Consider the following 22,526-nt stretch of genomic DNA (forward strand, 5'->3'; position numbering starts at 1 on the left):
GAAAAACTTAATTTACAAAATACATAAAGTAAATTTATAGAACTTTTAGAAGGGTTAATTATGTAATTTATCTTCTGAACTTGTCTCGAGTTACTTAGTTGGTACCTAAACTTTTTTAGACCTATTTGGTAACTAAAGTATTTCGTCATATAGATCGGTATTTATGCACTAACATGGCCTTAATAGTTAATCTGATGGTGACATGTGGTAGTCTCTTACCATGCTATGTGACAAATAAAAATAAAAAAAAAACAAAACATATTCTAAAATATATAAATTAATAAAAAATTTTATTTGTTTCAGGTCAAGAAAAAACCTGGAAAAATAGCATCTTTTTTTTCCATATTGGTTCTAGATGTATTTTTCAGTAAATTTATATATTTTTATTTAATAAAATATCAATTTTAAAGTTATTAATGTTTTGAAAAATATATAAAATATAAATTTATAAAAATATTTAAATATATAAAATCACTAAAAATACATTTAGAACGAATCTAGGCACGTTGTCTAAGTACTTTTTAATTTGGACAACGTGTCTAGATGCATTTAAATTTGTACAACATGTTCAAATTCCTTGAAATTTTTTTATACTTTTTTTAATTAATTTATATATTTAAAAAATTTAAAATTTTATATATTTTTAGTTTCAAAAGAATAATAACAACCTAATATTTTATTAAAATTTAAAAATATATAATTTATATATTCTTTTATCATGACATCGACTTTGTTTCTTCCGAAATATAATACGAAACACACTCCACGAAAGTTAAAGAAGGATTCCATGTTCTAACCTACACAAACCAACACGAAAGACTAGACCAGTTCAAAATCTCCAATTTTGTGCTTGGTTTCTGTAGTATATAATATATATAGATTTTGTATTATATATTATATAAGTATTTTCAAACAAAATATATTATTATAATTTTATGTTATTTATAATATATATACATTTATACAACAATAGTATAGACATATAATATGTATATATAATGTGGAAAGGAAAAAAGAAATTAATATAAAGAAAGGAATGTTGTGAAAATGTGCCATTGATGTTGTGAATAGTTGTATTACTTCATAAAAGGTCATTTAAGTAATGATTCATGTGGTATAAATAGACCCTTAGATTGAAGATTAGAACAATTTAATAACAATTACATTGTTCTAATTCAAGATAAAGATATTGTATATCGGACTATTATTTCTTGATTGTCCTGCATGATAGAGGAGAAATAAACTATAATTTTTAAGATAGTTTCTACGAAATGTCTTATCTTTATAACTTTATAATTTTTTTTTTTTTGAATCCACCAAATTTTTTACAATTTGATCTTCCGCAAAGATTAATAAGAACTGGTTTCCTCGTATCCATTTCAAAATGCCATTGGCTCTTTTATTATCACTCAAAATACCACAACTTAGCCATATAATTTGAAAATTCTACCAAGTTCATGTCACTTTATTCTTATGGGAATCTTGTTAACGAAGACCACTGAACAACCCCTACCTATTTTTCTCAAAAGTTTCAATATAAACTATTGAATGCAATAGCTTTCAAGAAGTTTTTGGACATGGAGTTAAAAGCTTCACTTGTTTCAAAGTAATTCTAGGCTTCTGGGTCTTTAATGGCAATTCTAATGTGTTAACCTTATAAACTACTTTAAACAAAATAATGAAAAATTTATATTAGGTTATATTGTTGGTGCGTGGGGATAAAAATAAACTTACGAGAAATTAACAAAAGTTTCAAGGTGTGTATCAATGCCACTTTCTTTAAGGTTCTATTCTCACCCACCTATGTTATGGTGAGCAAAAGAGTCACTGTCAAATAAACCTCGAGGATTGATTGTCTACGCTTTGCACTGGCGAAAATAATCCATTAAGCATTGAGCAGAGCATAGTAATGGTATCAATTTCTATAAAAATTTATCCAAGAATTCTTTATAAAATAATCTAGGAATATAAAAGATGGTGGAAGAATAGAAAGAAACTTAGTTTCTATGTTTTTGGGTATATCCTATAAATGAAATTCATTTCCTATTTATAGGAGGTCTCATGTCTCTTCATAAGGACACAACTACCCAAATATTTATCCATAAACATAATTTTTCAATAGGTATTTAGTTGAATAATTATGACCCTTTTTTATTAATCAAGTGGTATAATTTGAGTGGACTCTCAAGTCCCGTGGTTTTTACCCTTTGATTTAAAGGGGTTTTCCATGTAAAAAATTTGTGTCTCGCTATTGATGCTTTGTTGTTTGTGTTTTTTTTAGAGAATATTTAGAGCTATTTGTGTTGTTGTAATAACCGAAAAAGAGTTGCAGTTATGCTTGCATCTCTTCGGTTGTGGAGCGAAGCATTCTATGAAAACTCAGGTTGGCAGATTCTGTCATAAAGCGAGAAACATGGCCGTCCAAGGGATGAAACAAATGTGCAATTAACTCCCTCTTCTTGCCATTCCATGGAACCATACACCACCGGAAAATATCTCCTTCAAGTCCTTTGACTTGATTTGCTTCTTTCGCAAACCCAACACCATAAAGGAGAAATGCTGCAACATATACAACTCAAATTAAACCGGTTGATCTGGAACCGGGGGTTGAATTGACTTTTTTGTTTTTTTTTAAATATTTTTATCAAACCAAAATTTATTTATCCAACTATTGGCACACATATTTTAATCAAGGTTTTCAAAATCAAAACCAATAGTCAAACTGATCAAAACAATAGTTTGTTTATTTGACTGATTTGTCTAATTCAATTAAATAAAAAAATCAAAAAACAATTATAAAAAATCGATTTAATTATCTAATTCCCAGGCCAACTAGTCTAATGGCTTTCATCGAACCAATACCTTTGTCAGTTTCAATCTAATCAGTCCAACCAACTGGTTTGATCTAGTTCAAATTTTTATAATTTTTTTTTATTTTTTTTATAAGTTTATATCAATTTTAATACATTTAATTTTTTTATTTTTATATAAAATTCAATACATTTTTATAAAATTTTACAATATTTAAAATATTTGTTATTAATTTTATAATTTATTAGAATTTTTTATAAAATTTATAAAATTTTATAATTTTTATAACTTTATATCAATTTTCATAATTTTTTATTTTTTTATCATTTTTTGAAAAAAATATTATATTAAATTAGAAGTCGCCACATGTCATCATTTGCTTGGTGCACCAATTTATTTTAACAGTAAATTTGATCAATGACAAAAATCTTTAATGGAGGAGCTTAATTGATTTTTAATTAACGGTAAGAGCTTAATTGAGTACATATTTAATACAATGACGTCGCGTTTAGCTCGTTGGGAGGCCATGCATTGCACCATCAAGACGACGAATTCTTCTCATTAGAACGTGGTGTGTCGTATCGTTGGGACATCGGTTCTTTCTCGTCATGATGTTGACTCTTTTTTTTCGAAATGTGAGACGCACTCTACGAAGATTAAAGAGGATTTCATGTTCCAACCTACACAAATCAACACAAAAGATTAGACTTGTTCAAAATTTCCAATTTTATGCTTTGTTTTGTCGTATATAATATATATAGATTTTATATTTTATATTATATAAAATATAAAATATTTTCAAATAAAACATATTATTATAATTTTATGTTATTTATAATATATATATATATACACACACATACATACAACAACGTATAGACAGATAATATGTATACATAATGTGGAAAGAAAAAAGGAGATCAATAAAAAGAAAGAAATGTTGTGAAAATGTGCCATTGATTTTAATAGAAGTCACACCTTTTTAACTCAAATTTTTAGTTCAAAATTTTAAGTTAAAAAAGTATGCCTCACCATGAAACATTATAATTATTTGGCTTTTTTTTTAAGAGTTGGAAAAGGGTTACTTAAGCACAGGGGCAAATCCAGAGAACTCGCAAGAGTTCTGATTGCTTAAAATGAAAAAAAATTCATTTATACTTTTTTAAATTTTTTTAAAATTTTACCACTTCAGTCGCTAAGATATTCATGACAGAAACGAAGAGAAACACTTACCGAAACTAAGAGATCCGCACTAACCGCATGCGAAAACGAAAGAAAATAAATGGATTAGGGAAAAATCAAGAAGAAGAAAAGAAGAGAAAGATGGAAAAACTTAGAGAATTTCGGCAAGAGGAGAGGGAGAAGAATAGACGGCAGAATTTTTTTGGAAAAGAGAGTCGAAATTCGGTTATGTGAAAAAAAATCCTGATAACCTCCAAAAAATCCCTTAATCTTCTCTCCTAATTCTCACTACACATCTACTACTCAGAATCCCCCTATCACACAACTCTATCCCGAAATCTGAGCAAAAAAAAAATACCCTTACGTGCATAAGAATTTGAACACAAGACCTCCACCATAAAAACACACTATTTAACCACTAGACCAGCAAATCCATTCTAATGTAATTTACACAACAATTAAATAAAAGCTTACTGAACAAGAGTAAAGCCTAATTCATTCAAAATACCAAATTTTACCCAAGCAAAGGCATGAACTTGAAGCCTCCCAAACACTATCAGAATACATAACCACTAAAGTTAACAGATATTTGTGTCATAGATTTAAAATAACGAAATTAGAAATTTTTGGGCATTACAACTAACATAGTAAGTTTGTGCTGACGTAACTTGATAGTCAATATGACGATGACATGTGATAACCTCTTACCATACTATGTGGCATGCTGAGCGGCTACCACATGTCAGCATCGGATTGACTATCAATATCACGTAAACACAAACTAACGGTGTTAATGCGGTACCAACTTGTGTGATTAGATACAAGTTCATATATCAACTAGGTTGAAAAAATAAAGTTTAGGTACTAACTGGGTACTTTGAGACAAATTTAGGGGCACACTATATATTAACCATTTTTAGAATTATAATCAAGTTGATAGTATATATAAATATTAAGTTAGTGTTTGAAAAGTCACTTAATAATATAATTAGAGTAGCAATAAAAAAATAGAATGAGATAAGTGCGAAGCTGACTCCATCACCTAATTTGCAAACCTTTTATTATTAGTTTCAGTAGGAGCCAAGTCAACTAACGCATGCTACTATATTATTGTACTCTATATTTCTTTACCCCTTATTAGCAGTCAAAAGCAGATTTCCAATTTTGCTGATGCAAATTAAGTTGTATATTTTTTATTAGAATTAAAATGAAAATTTATTATTATTTCAATAAATTTATGGGGACTGATAGAGTGAGTATAAAGAAATTAAGCTATTTGATAGTGAATTTTTTAGATGGGATCATTAGTGTATGGTTTAGAGTCATAATTGTATTTAATTTATGCTTACATAATTTTTGACACTTTAGTTATTTATATCATATAGATAATTTTTCGTGCTGTATTTTAAATTATTTATTATATAAGTGTAATCATTTGTGTCACTTGTGAGAAGTAAATAACTATCTTACTTTGTCAACTTTTGTGGCTAGAAATTACAACGAAAAGGGTTGGCTTTTTCTGTACAAATAATTATGCAGTAAGATTCCCCCAATCAAGGGTCAAAAGCAAGATAGCACTTGTGTTTTTCGGTACCTACAATCATATACCAAACTTCCATCTACCTTTGCTCAACACTCTTTTCTCAACCTTTCTCTACTCTTATTTCTTGCAACAACGCAACCATGCCTTTTCTTCAAGCCTTGTCAGCTATTGGAGAAGTTTTTGTCTCCAAGCTCATTGACTTTTTCCTTGACAAGCTCGCCTCATCCGACCTCCTGCAATTCGCTACTGAAAAACAGGTTCGTGAGGAGATCCAGAAGTTGGAGAATGAACTGAAGCAGATCCGTAGGGTGCTTGATGATGCTGAAGAGAGACAGCTGAAAGAGCAGCTGGTGAAAGACTGGTTGATCGACCTCCAAAACTTGGCATTCGATGTGGAGGATGTTTTGGACGAGTTTGCAACCGAAATTGGCAGGCGCAATCTGATGATGGAACGTCGAGGCAGCTCAAGTAAGAGATCCAGACTCAATATTCCTCATTCATTCAATGATGTTCTGTTTAACAGAGATATAATGTCCAAGATAAGGGATCTTACTGCCAAATTGAAGGATTTGGAACCTCAGAGAAACAAGTTAGAGTTACGAATGACTAATTGCGAAAGACCCACAAGACTAGAACAAAGACTGCAGCCTGCTTCTTTGGAGATTGAAAATCATGTGTATGGCAGAGACAAAGACAAACAGACAATTCTTGATTTGCTCTTGAAGAGTGACGACGAAAGAAATTTTGTGATTCCCATCCTTGGGATGGGTGGGATTGGTAAGACAACCCTTGCCCAGCTTGTTTACAATGATGCTTCCATTCAAAATCATTTTCACCTCAAAGCATGGGCTTGCGTTTCTGATTATTTTGATGTTTTGAGAATAACGAAAGATATCTTGCAATCAATCACTTCCGTGTCATGCAATGATAATGATCTGAATATAGTTCAAGAAAAGTTACAGAAGGAGTTGTCCGGGAAAAAAATTCTTAATTGTTTTAGATGATGTCTGGAATGAGAATTATCATGACTGGACTATCTTACAATCTCCTTTCAAAACGAGGACTCAAGGAAGCAAAATTATTGTGACAACAAGAAACTACGGTGTTTCATCAACAATGGGTGCCTTGCATGCTCATTCTCTAGAGCTTTTGTCAGATGATGATTGTTTGTCTGTATTTGCTCAACATGCATTGGGAGCAAGGGACTTTGAAGGACATCCAAGCCTAAAGGAAGTTGCTGAGAAGATAGTGAGAAAATGCAACGGTTTGCCTTTAGCTGCTAAAACCCTTGGTGGCTTATTGCGCACTAATGTAGACCTTCATGCTTGGGAAGATATATTAGAGAGCGAGATATGGAAGCTATCTAAAGATCAGTCAAGTATAATCCCAGCTCTACAGCTAAGCTACCATCATCTTCCTCTACATTTGAAGCGATGCTTTATGTATTGTGCCATTATTCCCAAGGACTATGAGTTTGAGAAGGAAGAAATAATCTTGTTATGGAGGGCACAAGGGTTTCTACAAGAAGCACGAGATAAACAGTGCATCCATGATTTGGGTCACAAGTATTTCAACGATCTAGTGTCAAGGTCCCTTTTGCAAGTGTGCGTCAATAATAATTCTCAATTTGTTATGCATGATCTCATTAATGATTTGGCTCAATCAGTTTCCGGAGAAGTATGCTTTAAAATAGAGGATAGTCAACGAATTTCAAAGCATGCTCGCCATTTATCTTACATTGCTGAGAGGTTTGACGGCATCAAAAAATTTGAAGGCATTTATGAAGCGCAACATTTACGAACCTTTCTTCCATTAAGGTTTTCTTCGGTCTTTCGAACTGATAACTATCTAACCAATCATGTCCTAACGAATTTGTTGCCAAACTTGCGATGCTTAAGAGCACTTTCTTTGGAAGAGTACCAAATCACCATGTTACCAGATTTTGTGGGAGATTTGAAACTCTTAAGGTACCTAAACTTTTCTAAGAATAGGGTTATTAAATGCTTGCCGGAATCAGTTAGTACCCTTTACAATTTAGAAACCTTTTTATTGAAGGGGTGTTGGAACCTTGAGAAGTTACCGTCAGAGATGGAAAAGTTGGTCAACCTATGCTATCTTGATATCACTGGTGCATATAAATTAAAAGGCATGGAAAGCAATTTTAGCATGCTAACTAATCTTCAAAAACTTTCCAGTTTTGTTTTGGGCAAAGAGAAGGGACATAAAATAAGGGAGCTAATGAATTTGTCAAATCTCAGGGGTGAGCTTTGTATTTCAGGATTACAGAATATAGCTGAGCCTCGAGATGCATGGATGGCTAGATTATCTGATAAGTCGAGACTTGAGAATTTAGAATTGCAGTGGAGCAAAGACTTTGAGAATAGAAGAGAAGAAGTCGAGAAAAAGGTGATGGATGGATTTCAACCTTCTAAGAAGCTCATGGAGCTCAGCATTAAGTTCTATTGTGGAGAAATGTTGGCAAATTGGGTGGGAGATTCATCCTTCAATTGTTTACAATCTTTATGCCTTGATGATTGTAGAAATTTATTGTCATTGCCATCAATTGGGAAATTGCCATTGTTGAAAAAGGTACGTATTAAAGGATTGCGCAGTGTAAGGACTGTGGGAGTTGAGTTGTTTGGAGAGAATACGACCAACACATTTTCTTCATTGGAGATTTTAGAGTTTGTGGACATGCTTAATTGGGAGAGGTGGAACTTGTGTGAAGTTGATGAGGAAGCTAGGAAATTCCCTAAACTTCGTGAACTCTTTATTAAATATTGTCCCTCATTGTTAGGGAGTATGCCGGACTACCTTCCTTCTTTGAAGAAACTTGCAATTCGTAGTTGCGGGAAGTTGATAATTTCTATTCAAAACTTTCCATTGCTTTCAGAATTAGAAATTCATGGTTGCCACGAGGTAATTTATAAAGGTTTTGTAGATTATAGCTCTATAAAAAGAATCTCGTTTGTAGGGATTTCCAAGTTTAGTTGGGCAGCAAAATGCTTGAGGTTAAGATCAATAAAAGTGGAATCGTTTGAGATTGGTGATTGTGAGGAGTTGTGCTCTTCTCGAGAGAACAATTGGGGATTGCTAACTCAGTCCATATCCCCCCAATATTTGATAATTTCCAGTTGTCCGCCACTTGTATCCATAGGAACAGAAGAGGAAAGAGAAGAATTGATGCAATTGAAGATTCCTTCTAGCACTGTAAACATGATCATAAAGAATTGTGAAAGGTTAGAAAAACTATCGACAACCTTGTACTCCCTCACATTACTTATGAAACTAGAGCTTAACGGTTGCCCAAAATTGACTTCTGTTGCAAGGAGCAATTTACCTTCGAATCTGGAAGTGCTAATCATTCAAAGTTGTCAAAATTTGCAATGTTTGTTGTTGGATGAAGGAGAGGATGTTGACTCCAACAATGCATGTGTTCTTCAGAAGTTGAATATATTCAGTTGTGAATCTCTAAAGAGAATAAATAGAAGTGTGTTGCCCTCCACACTGAAAACACTTGAAATATACCTGTGTCCAAAGTTAGAGTCCATATCCCAAGAAATTCAAGATAACTCTTCTCTTGAATCTATTGAATCTTTAGTTGTGATATGCTTAAGTGTTTACCTCAAGGATTGAACAAGCTCAAGCATTTCACGAGCTTACACATAAGTAATTGTTCAAATTTGATTTCCATAGGAGAGAGTGGTTTGCCCACCACAAACCTTCAACTGCTCCGCTTCATCTCTTGTAGAGGTCTCCAAGCTTTGCCTGGGAATTTGCACAGTCTCAACGCTCTAAAAGAATTAGAAATATGGGATTGTCCAAATGTGGAATCCATTCTGGAAGAGGGGATTCCTACCATTCTCATATCGCTGTCAATTGGACCCAATATCTGGAAGGCAATACTTGAGAGGGATTTGCATACACTCACTTGTCTTAAATCTCTCTCCATATCAAGTGGGTGTCCAGATGCAGTGTCATTTCCTCAAGATGAGAAAGGATTCACACTGCCCTCCTCTCTTACCAGTCTCTTCATCTCAGATTTCCCAAAACTGGAGAATCTATCCTCCAATGGCTTTCGCAACCTCACTTCACTACAGTGCTTGACTATCGAAAATTGCCCAAACCTCAAGACTCTTCCGGGAAACAATATGCTTTCTTCGCTTTTGGAGCTAAATATGAGGTGGTGTCCAATGATGGAAGAACGCTGCAAAAGGGATAAAGGACCCGAGTGGTCCAAAATTTCCCACATACCTTGTGTTGCTGTTTGGGAATAATAGTCTGTTGATGGTTCAGACACACGTTCTTAAGAGAAACAATAATTTAAGAATCAAATTTGCAGGTATGTCAATTTAGGAACTTTAGAGAAACAATAGAATAATCTTATTTATTATCTTTTTTTTACAATTATTGTCCTATTTTATAACTAGAAAAACAAAAAATATTGTCCTTTGGCTGGGTCAGGAATATTATTATTTTAAAATAGAACAATTAATTTTTGTAATGGTTTCTGCATAGCTAAGTCAAGTGAAGCACTAAAAAAACAACAAAATTTTGTTTTACCCTATCATTTATTATTCATTCCAAGGATCACACCATTAATTCCTGCTATTGGAAATACCGGCATATTGAATCTATGTATGGATTTTGCTTTTCTCTGGCCTGTAAATTAAGGACTAAAAAGTTTATGAATGGAAGTGAGAATCAAATTTATAGATGTTATTGTCCAGCCGGCAATGCCTTGGTGCTGTTTATATCCTAATATTAAAGGACTAAAAAGTCTACTTGGCACTGATGAAGGAATTGCATTGCTCCTCTGATACTGACCTACGCATGAATATCCTAATATATTGCTATTTGGACATGTGAAAGTTGAGAGATTATGATGCAACTTTTTTAACACGCCTTCATATATTTGGTTCTTGCAGTTGTTCCTCCGTCAAATGTGACAAAACAGCCTTTCCAACCAAATGATGCAAAACTGATGAATCATTGATGTTAGTTTAGCAGGAATTTGACCGGCAATCAGAGGATGTCACAGGTTTGTGATAATTGGAAATACTCCTGAATTTATTTGTTATTAAGAGGAATTTGGCTGAAATCCAATGAAGAGGATGTCTGAGGTATCTGAATTTATTTGTAACCTTTAGAATTTGCTAATTAGGAAAACTTAGATAAGCTCTCTTCTTCCTAAATTATTTGCATGTTTCAAATATATATATAGCTTTAATTGATAGGTGTTTCATAACTTTCTTGGGTTTCACATCATTTGATTAGTTATCAATTAGTGAAAGCCCTTTGACCAAAACATGCAGGACTCGGGAAATGCAGACCTTTTCTCCAGCGAAAAAGTTGAGCTGAGTCAACTCCTAATTTCATAGGCTTTTGCTTGGATGAGCTTTACATGGGTACCCTTCTATTGTACCAAAAGCATTTTTCTTTCCATACCATGCCTCTAATTCTGTAAAGCTTGTGGATCTTCGGCATCAAAGTCTGTCTCTATTGTTGGGATTCCTCGAACTTTCTCTATTATGTTTTGGAATAATCACTTCTCGATGATAGCTAAAGTAGAGTTATGTATTTATTGTGATCGTGTAGCCACACTTTTATATTATAGTGAAATTTTTGAGTATACTCTTCAAGTCCCGTGGTTTTTACCCTTTGATTTAAAGGGATTTTTCACGTAAAATTTTGGTGTTTCTCGTGTGATTGATGCTTTGTGATCCTTCTTGGCTGCTTCTGTGTTTTTTCTTTTAGATTATTTTGAGCTATTTGTGCTATAGTAATTACCAAAAAAGAGTTGCAGTTATGCTGGTATCTCTTCGGTTGTGGAGCAGAGCATTCTATGAAAATAAATAAAGAATAAAACATTATCTAACATGAGAAGCTGCAAAACAAACTTCACATCTAACACTGAATTCTCTTTGATTCACTGATGTCTAACATGAGAAGCTGCAAAACAAACTTCACATCTGAGACTGAATTCTCTTTGATTCACTGATGTCTAGTATTTGGTATTGGTGACCCTCAAAATTACATTTTTTATAAAGAAAAAAATGAATACATAAGAAGTCGTCCATCTCCTACAATTATAAAATGAATCATTTTCTTAAATATAATTTAGTCATAGTATAACATCTGTTTAAAATAAAGTATGTGTAACTAACTTACAGGACAACCAGCAGACTGCAATTTGATAGAAACAGCCGAATGAAACCATGGAAGAAGCCAAGAACTACTCCAGAAGCTTGTTTGAAAGTTAATGGGTTATCAAAGGAGACTGTGTTTGCCATATCGAAACTATCTATTTTCTGAACTCCAACTAGGTTTGAATACTTGAGGCCATCTAGTCCGCTATCCTAACTCAACCTCGTAGATTGTGCTGGTAATTTGTTAAGAAGATGGAGGCTGCAGTCATCGAGCTCCAACTTTCATGTTATCCTCACTACCTTAAGATCATGCCTCAGATAAGCCTAGAGAGGTAAAGAGGAAACACATCATATCAGGTTGAGCAAGTTCAAGCATCTACAAAGTATATGCATATCAGGTTGTTCAAGTTTGATTTCATTCCGAGTGGTTTCAAAGAAAAATCGTATACAAAAGAAGTCACAATCACAAATTTCAGCATTTTATTAAATATCTTTTAGTCAAGCATACTTGATTATGGTTATTAGAGTTAAGGGATGTCCTATTAAAGTACAAATAACTTACAGCGTAACCAGCAGAGAGCAATTTGATTAGAAAACAGACAAACGATGGGACAACAGAGTTTTTGCCATATCCGAACCATCTATATTTCCAAACTCCAATTACGTTTGAATACCTGAGGCCATCTCCGCTGAAGCTATACTCTGTTGTCTTAACTCGGCATCATAGACGGGGATAGTAATCCTTATATTTAACTGTGTTAAAGATGGATGCTGTAAACTAACTAGTGTTGAGTGCAATAGTAAGACATTACATACTTAAAGGGAGATGCGAGTTTGAACTTTAGAGATGACATTGTGGGAGAGATAACCCCAAACCCCAAACATGGATCGTAAAACAGACTTGTAGAATACCAAAAAAAAGAAATGGACACTGCAGTCATCAAGCTCCAACATACATGTTCTCTGCACTAAGTTGAGATCATGCCTCAGAGAAGCCCAGTGAGGTAAGAGGAAACACAACATTAGACCAGGCCATTTATTCTAGTGATGAAACAGTTACTTTCCAAGCAATACTGTTAACAATCTGATCTCAGGTTGGGTCGTACAGGTCGGAAAAAGGCAACTTTTAAAACCAGCATCCTTACGACCAAAGACCACGTTCATGGTTTCACCTTGATACTTCAAATTTCAATCTGCAAGAAGACGGTATGTTCTCAATGTAAAGGCTATCTTGGAGGAGTTAAAGTAATTTACACTAGCTTTCAATAATTTACATTCATTTTCACGAACCTGAGGTAGGCAGATTCCGACAAAGGAAGAGAAACATGGTCAACCAAGGGATGAAAACAAATGTACAATTAATTCCCTATTCTTGCCATTCCATGGAACCATACCCGACCAGAAAATGTGTCCTTCAAGTCCTTTGACTTGATTTCCTTCTTTCACAAACCCAACTCCGTAAGGAGAAATGCTCGCAAACCCAACTCCATAAGGAGAAATGCTGCAACATATACAACTCAAATATTCACTTCTGACTCAAAATAAAGATACTTGGAACTGCTAAAAGAATATTATTGTACGTACATCAAGCATGGTTCAAATTTCTTGACTCCAATTATCAGAAATCATACAATCTGAAGTCGTCACAGCACGCAAAGTCGTATGCTTCTTTTCGTTGAAAGGAAGAAGCTTCCCTGAGTACAAGCTCCTTACGATCCAACTACTTGGCTGCAATAAATAGAGGATTCCATTACAAATATATATAAAACAAAAAATCAAAACAATAACTAGAATGGAAGGGGAATGGTGGAATGGAATAGCTAAATATCTTTTGCAAAAGATGTTTCTCTGTGAGAGCTTAATATAATCCTTGTATCAGTCTGTTAATTCCCCACAAACCTACCTTGATAACCGACACTCATACAAACGATTATGAATTTATAATGAAGCTGGAAGGGGAAAAAGAGGCACTGACCATCATGGGTGTTGTTCTCTCTGAAGCACATTGTCGTAGGTGACGAGACACCCTATTCTCACCTTCACAAACAATAACTGCCATCGATATTTTCTCAGCATCGAGATTTTGAATTAAGCAAAGGAGAGTTTTGAACACACGTCCCCCTCCATGCTAGCCAACCCAAAAAGAAAATGGTAATTGTTTTAGACTATTTTAACTATGGAAGTGGAAGAAAAAGAAAAGGATATGTTAAAATTGATTGCAACTAAACCAATGACAAAGCATTGTTCTATAAGCTCAGAAGCTTAAAAGGTAGCAAATAATTCACACTTATGACAAGAATTTCAGCACCCTGACTACTATTACACGATATTGACATCAACTAAAAAGCAGCTTTTGCAACAAACTAAACTTTGAATGACTAGCAAAATGATGTATGAACACAAGACCGGAATATGGCACCCCAATGTGATCAAATTTAATTGAAACCTTTAAAAGTAGCCTCTTTAAGGATAGTTCAAACCATGATGGAACATTAACCATTTGCACACATAAATTTCATTACATTAACCAAAATGTTAAAGAATCTATGAAGTTCTCAATAAGACTAGAAAACTGCTATGTTAACTGAGCCCTCCTACAAGAACGCCTGCTGCGAAGTATCCTTCAAATATGAATATGATCTTGCCAGGGATTTAGAGGTATTTGAGGAAACTGCTTTATATGCATGACTCTTGCCCTTTCTAAGGAACCAACAGACAGCATTTAATCATTAAAACCAATAATGCTTGTAAATATGAATCATTCTTTGCACTCTGCACACACACACACACAAAAGAGAAGTGTGTGAAACAATTGTTTTACTCATCAGGACTCAAGTAAATAATCAATAATCAATAAGTAGCATATAACCTAGTGAGAAAAGCTTTAATATGAACAAGTCACTGCAATAATGTGCTTAATAAAAGAGAATCAGAATAACCAACTAGAAGCAAAAAGCTGTTAGCACTATCTGAAGTACCTGAAACTGAAAATAGCATTTACCTGGATTACTTTTGCAAATTTGGTGCAGAAATGTGGTTTCCCATGAAGCATAACTCCTACTCCATAAAAAATATAGCCACTGTTATCATGACGTACAGGCTTCCAAATTCTTGTAAGCCTAGTTTCTGGTTGATTTGATAGAACCATGTATCTGCAGGAAAAATAAATAAAATTGAAGTTTTCATCAGAAACAATATAGAGGAAAGAACATAAGTCATTACAAATTAAAAGATGACAGACGTTACTAGAAAAGGCATGATTATTGATTAGAGGCTTGGAGTTTTACTTTGAATCAATTGTGGAACCAAGGTGCTTATTAGGAACAATTCCAATTTATATTTGTATATATTCACAATAGCAAACTTATCAGGAACACTAACACAAATATTTTTTTTTTCTTTTGATACCATTTATGCCAGAATTCAACTGAATTTTAATTTGATAATTTAATGAAGCATTTACTAGTAGGGAAGTGTAAAGAAATTATTATCCAGTTAGCCCCAAAATTTCCCTGGAAAACAGCCAAGGAACAAGAAAGTAGACAACAGAAAATCAAGGAAAAAGTACTTAATTATAAAGTTCCAGAAGAAGCTAAAATTTCTAAAAGGCAGTTGCACAAACAAAATTATGTTATTTTAACACAAAACCAAGCCTACGATTAACAAGTGGAAAGTCAAACAAAGATATAAAAGAACTTACTTTTCAGGTGATAACGCAGAACCAGCTGTAACTGAATCAGTAAGCCACTTATCTTTTAGAATTAATGAATTCACCGCACATGCATACAGGAATTTGGTTGTTTGTAGCTGGTAGTAGAAAATAAAAAAATTGTCATTCAAAATGCCAACACACAACAAGATCATGCAGACATAACTTCTAACAGTCTGATGGCCCTAATCGACTTGACAATCAAATTATAACTAATAAGTTCGAACAACACCTCACTCGGTGGCTAACAGATCCAGAAAAGATATATATATATATAATAACCTAAAAAGAGTGACGAAATTAACAAATAAGAAAATTTATTATCTTAAAAAAACATTATATTAGCAAGATTTTTAACAACTTTTAGGGGGGGAGAATTAAATCTTTGATCTTTTGGAGAAGGGCACTATATCTCTTAGCATTGATGAAGGAAATTATGAACGAAACAAGGTGACTAAACCACCCAATTTTGTTATATAAAAGGTGGAAATACGGTAATCTGTTAGGTTAGATTTTGGAACACTTGCGGCACTGATATAGCATGGTTCAAAAACTGAACGGTGTTGTGGCTCTTGGATGATTGAAAAGAAGTGTCCATCATGGCTCTTATAGAGAGGAATTTAGCAGCTACAGTGTGATCCCAAACTAGAGCACTAGCACTTCTATCAATGTTCTCATTGGGATACAACTAAATCAGATTAGAACCACTTTCCATGTAGCACAACTTTCTGTTTGTACTTAGCTACATCTAATCCCTACAAGCATTAGTTTCCAACTGGCCACAAATATGGATTTAAATCTTGTGGCATAACATCATGTATCCTGAGTTTTGGCTGTCGTGCTTCTTTTTTCTTATTTTTATTTTTACCAAACAAGCACTTCCTCTGATGTCATACTCAATTCACCTTTCTTTCTTGACTTCCTTAACACCTAAAAGATGGTCCAAGATGATAACCTTCAATGCTGAAAGAAAACTTTAGCTGTACCATACCTCTTTGCACTGGCGTTAAATGGAGCTTCACAAGCATCTTAACTAACCTCAAAAGAAAATTGATGTTCGTACATAGACATGTCAATTGGCAGGGCCGGATCAGATTTGAATCAGGTTGATTCAATTTAGGTTAGGGTCATCTAAGGTTCAAATCATTCGAATTTAGGTCATTTCAGATTCAATTAATTAAATTCAAAACCAGACTAAATTTAAACAAATAATTTGGTCAAATCAAATTCTTTTAGAATATGGATGGTTTAGATCATTCAAGTTTGGTCAGGTCAATCAAATTTGGATCAATTCAAGTCCAAGTTGATTCAAGTTCCAGACTTCGGGTTTTTTCAGGCTCCGTTAGGTAGTTTCAAGTTGTTAACTTTATATGATTAAATCGAGTTCTACTTCGAGTGAGTTCAGCAGGCTTTTCAGTTTTATATCAGAACTGACAGTTTGGATTGTACTATGAGATAAATACTAACAAGCAAGAATTCTTTTATAAAAAGTGCCCAACTATCTTAACGAAGGAACTAATCACCTTGTTTTTTGGTCAATAGGAACTAATCACTTTTTCTTGTTTTTGGTTGAGAGTTGCACTGGCCAGAAGCTTTAGTCCCTTGAAAACCAGTATTACTCATCAATACTTAGAGAAAGTTTCTAACCTCCAATTTCCTATATATGTGTCAGAAACAAGCTAAACCATGGCAGTATACTTATCAATTCTCAGAAATTATACCAACTCAACACTTGTTGAAACAAATAAACATAAAGTAATATCTGAGGGATCAGGAAAAGAAAAAAAGTTCTAACAACCCACCTTCTTTGGGCATAGAATGATAGGAAGCTGCTGGAACTTATGCCTTGAACATCTCTTTTCCCTGTTCGAAGGAGATGGAACATCAACCAGAACAATACCACCATATTTCCAGATCAATCCTTCAATTTCCTTTTCCTTTGCTCTCGAAAATCCTGTAAGCAGAAATTTTATATCCTGAAATAAAAAACCCTTCTGATGCCTGAAGTGCATTGTTGAGCCCCTTTTACCATCTTCAATTTGAGCATCTGGTTTAAACCTTTTGCCAGGTCTCAAAGCAGAGGCTATATGAAAAAAATCAAGATTCAATATTCAAGAAATCCACGAAGGACAAGGAAATGCTATGTTTGTTTTCCATATAGAAGTATTACATTTTTCGTGTGAAGATTGTCGTGTGGTGAGCTCCTTGTTTTCCTGAAAGTCAACTTCGATTTCTGAGAAACGTACCCTTTTTCTTGCTGGAACCTTCATGTCATTATTGCACTCAGATTGCATCCCTTGAATATTGCTGCCTGAATTATGAAAGACAGAGACATCTTCTGCAACAATCTGTTCAGCATTTGCCTTTGAACCACAATCCAAAAGTTTGGCTGCCTGAAGTCGTTGGCGCATCCTTTGTGGTAGAATAAGAAGAGAGCTCTTTCCCATGGATGGCTGGTCTTGCAACTGAGCCCTATCTTTAGGATGTTCATAGTGCTTATCATTCATTCCTTCTCCATCTGGATTATTCACAGCAATATTTTCTTCAGCATCTTGACCAATTGTACACTCAAGTTTGGAGCTTTGAGCCAAGGACATCTCAGAATTTCTTTTATCACAAAATCTAATTCCACTGTTTTTGTCTCTCAAGTGTAAAGAGGTCAATTGATTAACACAAAGTCTTGGACTTCCCAAAATTGAATCATTTTCATGCAAAACTTTACTATATATTTTAAGTGAGGTCAACTGCCTCCGAACTTTTGGTGCAGAATATTCACCATCAAATTCCGGCAGGTCTTGCCTGGTCTCAAATATAGATTCTACATGCATATTCTCATTCTGAGGTCCTACTGAGGAGAATGGACAATTTCTCGCACTACCTTCTCCAGAATTTCCATTCTAACCTAATGCAGTACCAGCATTTTCTGAAGAAATACTGCAAGGAACAACAGAACAAAGGGGATCCACCAAGGATGGATAAGAGGATCTCACATCTTGAGAAACCATAATGCCCCCATCAACTTGGTCAGGTAAACCCTCAAAGTGTACGCTTTGATCCGAAGCTATGTTAGATCTCTCGTTTGCACACTTCCTGACTAATGAGTTTTCATCAGGTGCAACATCAGCAGATTCAGAGAAGAAACTAGTCTCAGCAGCAAAAGACTTAGTCATATTTTTGGTTTTTGGGTTCAGCTGTTCAGGATCAGCTTCCTTCTTAAGATAGAAACAAAAGAAATGAAAAAGAAACACCAAAATTAGGAAATTTTAAATATTAAAAGAGAGGAACATTAAATTCCTAGTTAACATACATGTACGTGCCCAAAATTAAGAGACAACCTAACGAAAGTAAAATAATTTTAGACAATTAGACTTGGATATAAAAGAGATTATAACAAAATAACAAGCAGCCTGCCAATTTAAACAGCAAATACAGTGATAAAACCTCAAAAACTAAACAAAGCAAAATTACCAAAAGTAGTAGCTCCAAAAAGTGCAGAAGAAAGCATATGAGATGCTTATAAAGCAAGTTACAGATGAGCAGAGCATGCATTACCATCATGTATAATGGTAGGCAAATTAAAGGAAATCAAAGATCTAGTATCCCAATAACTAGACCGAGTCAAAGTTTGATGAAAGCTAGATATGGAACGGCAAAGTTACTTTACAGATTGGCCATCAAATAATCTTACTAACAACCTTTATTCAAAGAAATTTATGATATTATCTATTTGCCCCTCCCAACACGACAGGTCTTTAATTCTTCTAAAGCTTCTTATTCTTAAATTCTGTATCACTTTCAGCCCCCCCCCCAACACCCCCAACACCCATACACACACTAAAAACAAGGACTGTTGCACTCTAGACAACCTATAATTCAGAACCTACTGGGCAAATACTGCCCAAAAGCATCAAGACTCATTTTGATAAATTCCTATGAAAAATACAGTGGCTACAAGCAACCCTTATTTTCCTCCTGTTTAATAAAACTGTAAACTTTGTTATTTATAAGACAACATGTACAAGCTAAAAATCAAACTAAATAACAAAAGGACCTGTGAGATTCAAAGATCAATAGAATAAAATAAAGTATGTACCTTCCCTGTCGAACCACCTAACCAACGACTTCTGAATCCATCGGTGACAAATGGACTTGTACTTTCCCCTGCTGCATATAAATGAAAGAAAATAAAGGACCTTTAAACATAGCAATTATATGTTTAGAAGAAAAAAAGGGGAAAATACAGATATTCTCACCAGCATTCTTCAGATCACATAAATCAGAACAATGCAAATCAGCCTGAGATTGAAGAGAAGCATCCACTTTTGAAAAGCCAACTCTCTGAAAGTGTACGAGAATAAGCATCCAAAAGAAAAATGGTAGAAAGTCAATCCAGTTCTTACAAATCCTAAGACTCCATCTTAACTAAACCACTAATTTGGGAAAGAAAATAGTTTTACATATCTTGTTTTCTTCTTTATTGAGTTTAGCATGGGGAAGTCAATAGAAGATGACACTCAAGTCTTTTACCTCTGCAGTTGCTGAAACATGTGAAATCTCCTCGACCATCTCATGCAAAATTGGATCAGAGTTTTTTGAGCTAGAAGTTGGATAATCAGAAGGTTTATTTTGAGGAGAAAAGTGTTCTGCATTTTCAGTTCTATTCCCACTCCTGAAACAATCTTCAGATACAGGAGTGTCTTTGACTAAAGATACATCTGAACCACAAGCATGCTGATTACTAAAGCAACTAAAAGATAATCCAACATCTTCAAATGCATCAGCCATGGTTAAATCATCCAAGTCTGAAAGAAAGTCCATCTCATCACTTGTCTCAGTTGGGAAATCAAATGCATCTTCTGAGCTCTCCAGACGTGCTTGCTTAACCTGAAGGGCAGCTTCAAGTACTGCTGCTGTAGGCAAAGCTTCTGCACCTGAGTCACTCTTCACTAATTCATGTATTACTAAAGCTTCTGATGCGGCAATAGAGAGTTCGACTGCATCTTTAATATCAGTACTTTTGAGGTTTCTGACAGTGACTTTTTCTATGGAATGCTCACTGCCATCATTGGCGTAATTTGATGATTGTCCACCAAAATTCTCTACATCTCTTGAGATGGAAATCATAGGCAAGGCATTTACCGCACAAGAACTATCTGTAGTTTGTATCAAGGCAGTCTTTTCTCCAACATTCTCCACATCTCTTGGGTTGGAAGTTATAGGCATAGCATTTACCCCACAAGCACTCTCTTCATTTTGTATCAGGGCAGTCTTTTCCGCAACATTCTCCATATCTCTTGGGATGGAAATTATAGGCAAAGCATTTACCCCACAAGCACTACCTTCATTTTGTATCAGGGCAGTCTTTTCTCCAACATTCTCCACATCTCTTGGGATGGAAATCATAGGCAAAGCATTTAACCAACAAGCACCATCTTCATTTTGTACTGGGTCATTCTTTTCTCCAGCTGGTATTTCAATTTGTGGTAATTGGAAAACATTTTTAGAGCCATGCTGAGTGCAAGCTGCACTAAAAGGTTGACTTTGGTAGTACTGTGAATCACCATCTGATGACAGATTTAGACGGAAATGAAGCACCTACAACTCATAATGCATACCAATCAGGCCAAAAATTCCATTCAAAAAATTCAAGTTCGTAACTAGCAAACTTTAATATTAAATGAAAATATGTTTCATAAGTAAAATCTTATCAAACAAAATTTCTTCTGCAAGTCTAACCAACAGATAAAAGTTATTTGTATTTCACACACAAAAAAACAAAAAAAAAACTCAAACGCTAATTTTCTTTTCTAATACTATAAAACATAAATAATAGATAATAAAAACAACTTACGTCCTTGGTAACGACAAATCAAATTATTTTCTTGCGTATATGAAAGAAATGCTCAAAAAGAACAAGAACAAATCAAATTGTAAAAATTAATCCCAAAACAGAGAACCTTAACTTGTTGGTGAGAAGGGCTTCTGGGCTGCACTCCGGAGTCTGTGATTCGTTGAAGACAAGCTGGAAGCCAAGCCAATTCCTATTATTACAACAAAATTATTTGGTTTTATTCTCTTAAACTCAGAATTAATGTTAATTAATTAACAGATTAAAAGTAGAAATAATAAAGGGAAAATATATATATCTTCATTTGCTAAGAAAAAAAACTTGAAGAAGAAAAGAAATTTTCACCTCGGAAAATTGGGGAGGACGAAACCCTAAGCTTCCCATTTGGCCCCCAATCAAATTATAAACAGATTTTTGTCACACTCGCAACCCATAAGTTTCTTTTATCAGCATTTTCGCACCAAAAAATTTCAGAGCTAAATAAGGTGAAAATATCTTTTAGGGATTGAATTAAAATAATACTTTATTATTGAAAAAAGGCTAAATCTTGGATTCATGCAATTTTCTACCTCTCAACTTTATAATTAGATCCCTTTGGTATCTAAACTTAATATTATGTTGAACTTAGAAAAGGTAAAAGTATCACGACGTGCTGCTCTGAAATTTATTACTTTATTATTGGCTTACTTAAAAATACATCTCCTAAATTATGCTCGTGTGCTTAAAATAGTATTTAAATTTTTCTTTGATCAAATATGATACTTAAATTTAATTATGATTGCCTATTTAACCCCAAAAATTAACATCCTTAGTAAAAAAATTTTGACCAATCACCAGCAACTCGTGGTAAAAATGTCAAATAAGTAATTTTACATCTTTATTTAACTCAAACAATTTTAAATAAATAAATAATTAGAAAAAATATATTAATATTTTGTATTACTAATTAAAATAATTATATTAATATTAAAAATATTTTCCTTCCCCCCACCCCTATCCTTCTCTACCCCCACCATCCTTCTCTCCTCACCCCTCCACCGCTCTCCTCTCCGAAGGAGATATGGTAGAATAATCATTAGCTATTGCTCCTACCAACAAATGATACACCACCATAGATTTACACCTTTTGCTTATGCTATCCCATTTTTTTATGTAGATAAACCACACATTGCTCTTCGTAGCTCATGGGAGAATCGTTAGATGTCTGAAAATATTTTTGTTTTTTGTTACAAGTACTTGAGAGGTAAGGCTAAAAGAAAACGTACAATAAAGATGAGTTATACA

At 34.0% G+C, this 22,526-nt stretch overlaps 2 pseudogenes; one reads left to right on the forward strand and one right to left on the reverse strand.

Moving 5' to 3' along the window:
• The first annotated feature begins 5,586 nt into the window (after nt 1–5,586).
• On the forward strand, nt 5,587–11,178 carry LOC107915179 (putative disease resistance RPP13-like protein 1; annotated as a pseudogene).
• A 258-nt stretch (nt 11,179–11,436) lies between these two features.
• On the reverse strand, nt 11,437–21,909 carry LOC107915182 (uncharacterized; annotated as a pseudogene).
• Nucleotides 21,910–22,526: the final 617 nt, after the last annotated feature.

The sequence above is a fragment of the Gossypium hirsutum genome, chromosome D10 (genome assembly GCF_007990345.1).
Source record: "Gossypium hirsutum isolate 1008001.06 chromosome D10, Gossypium_hirsutum_v2.1, whole genome shotgun sequence".
In the NCBI taxonomy this organism is placed as follows: domain Eukaryota; kingdom Viridiplantae; phylum Streptophyta; class Magnoliopsida; order Malvales; family Malvaceae; genus Gossypium; species Gossypium hirsutum.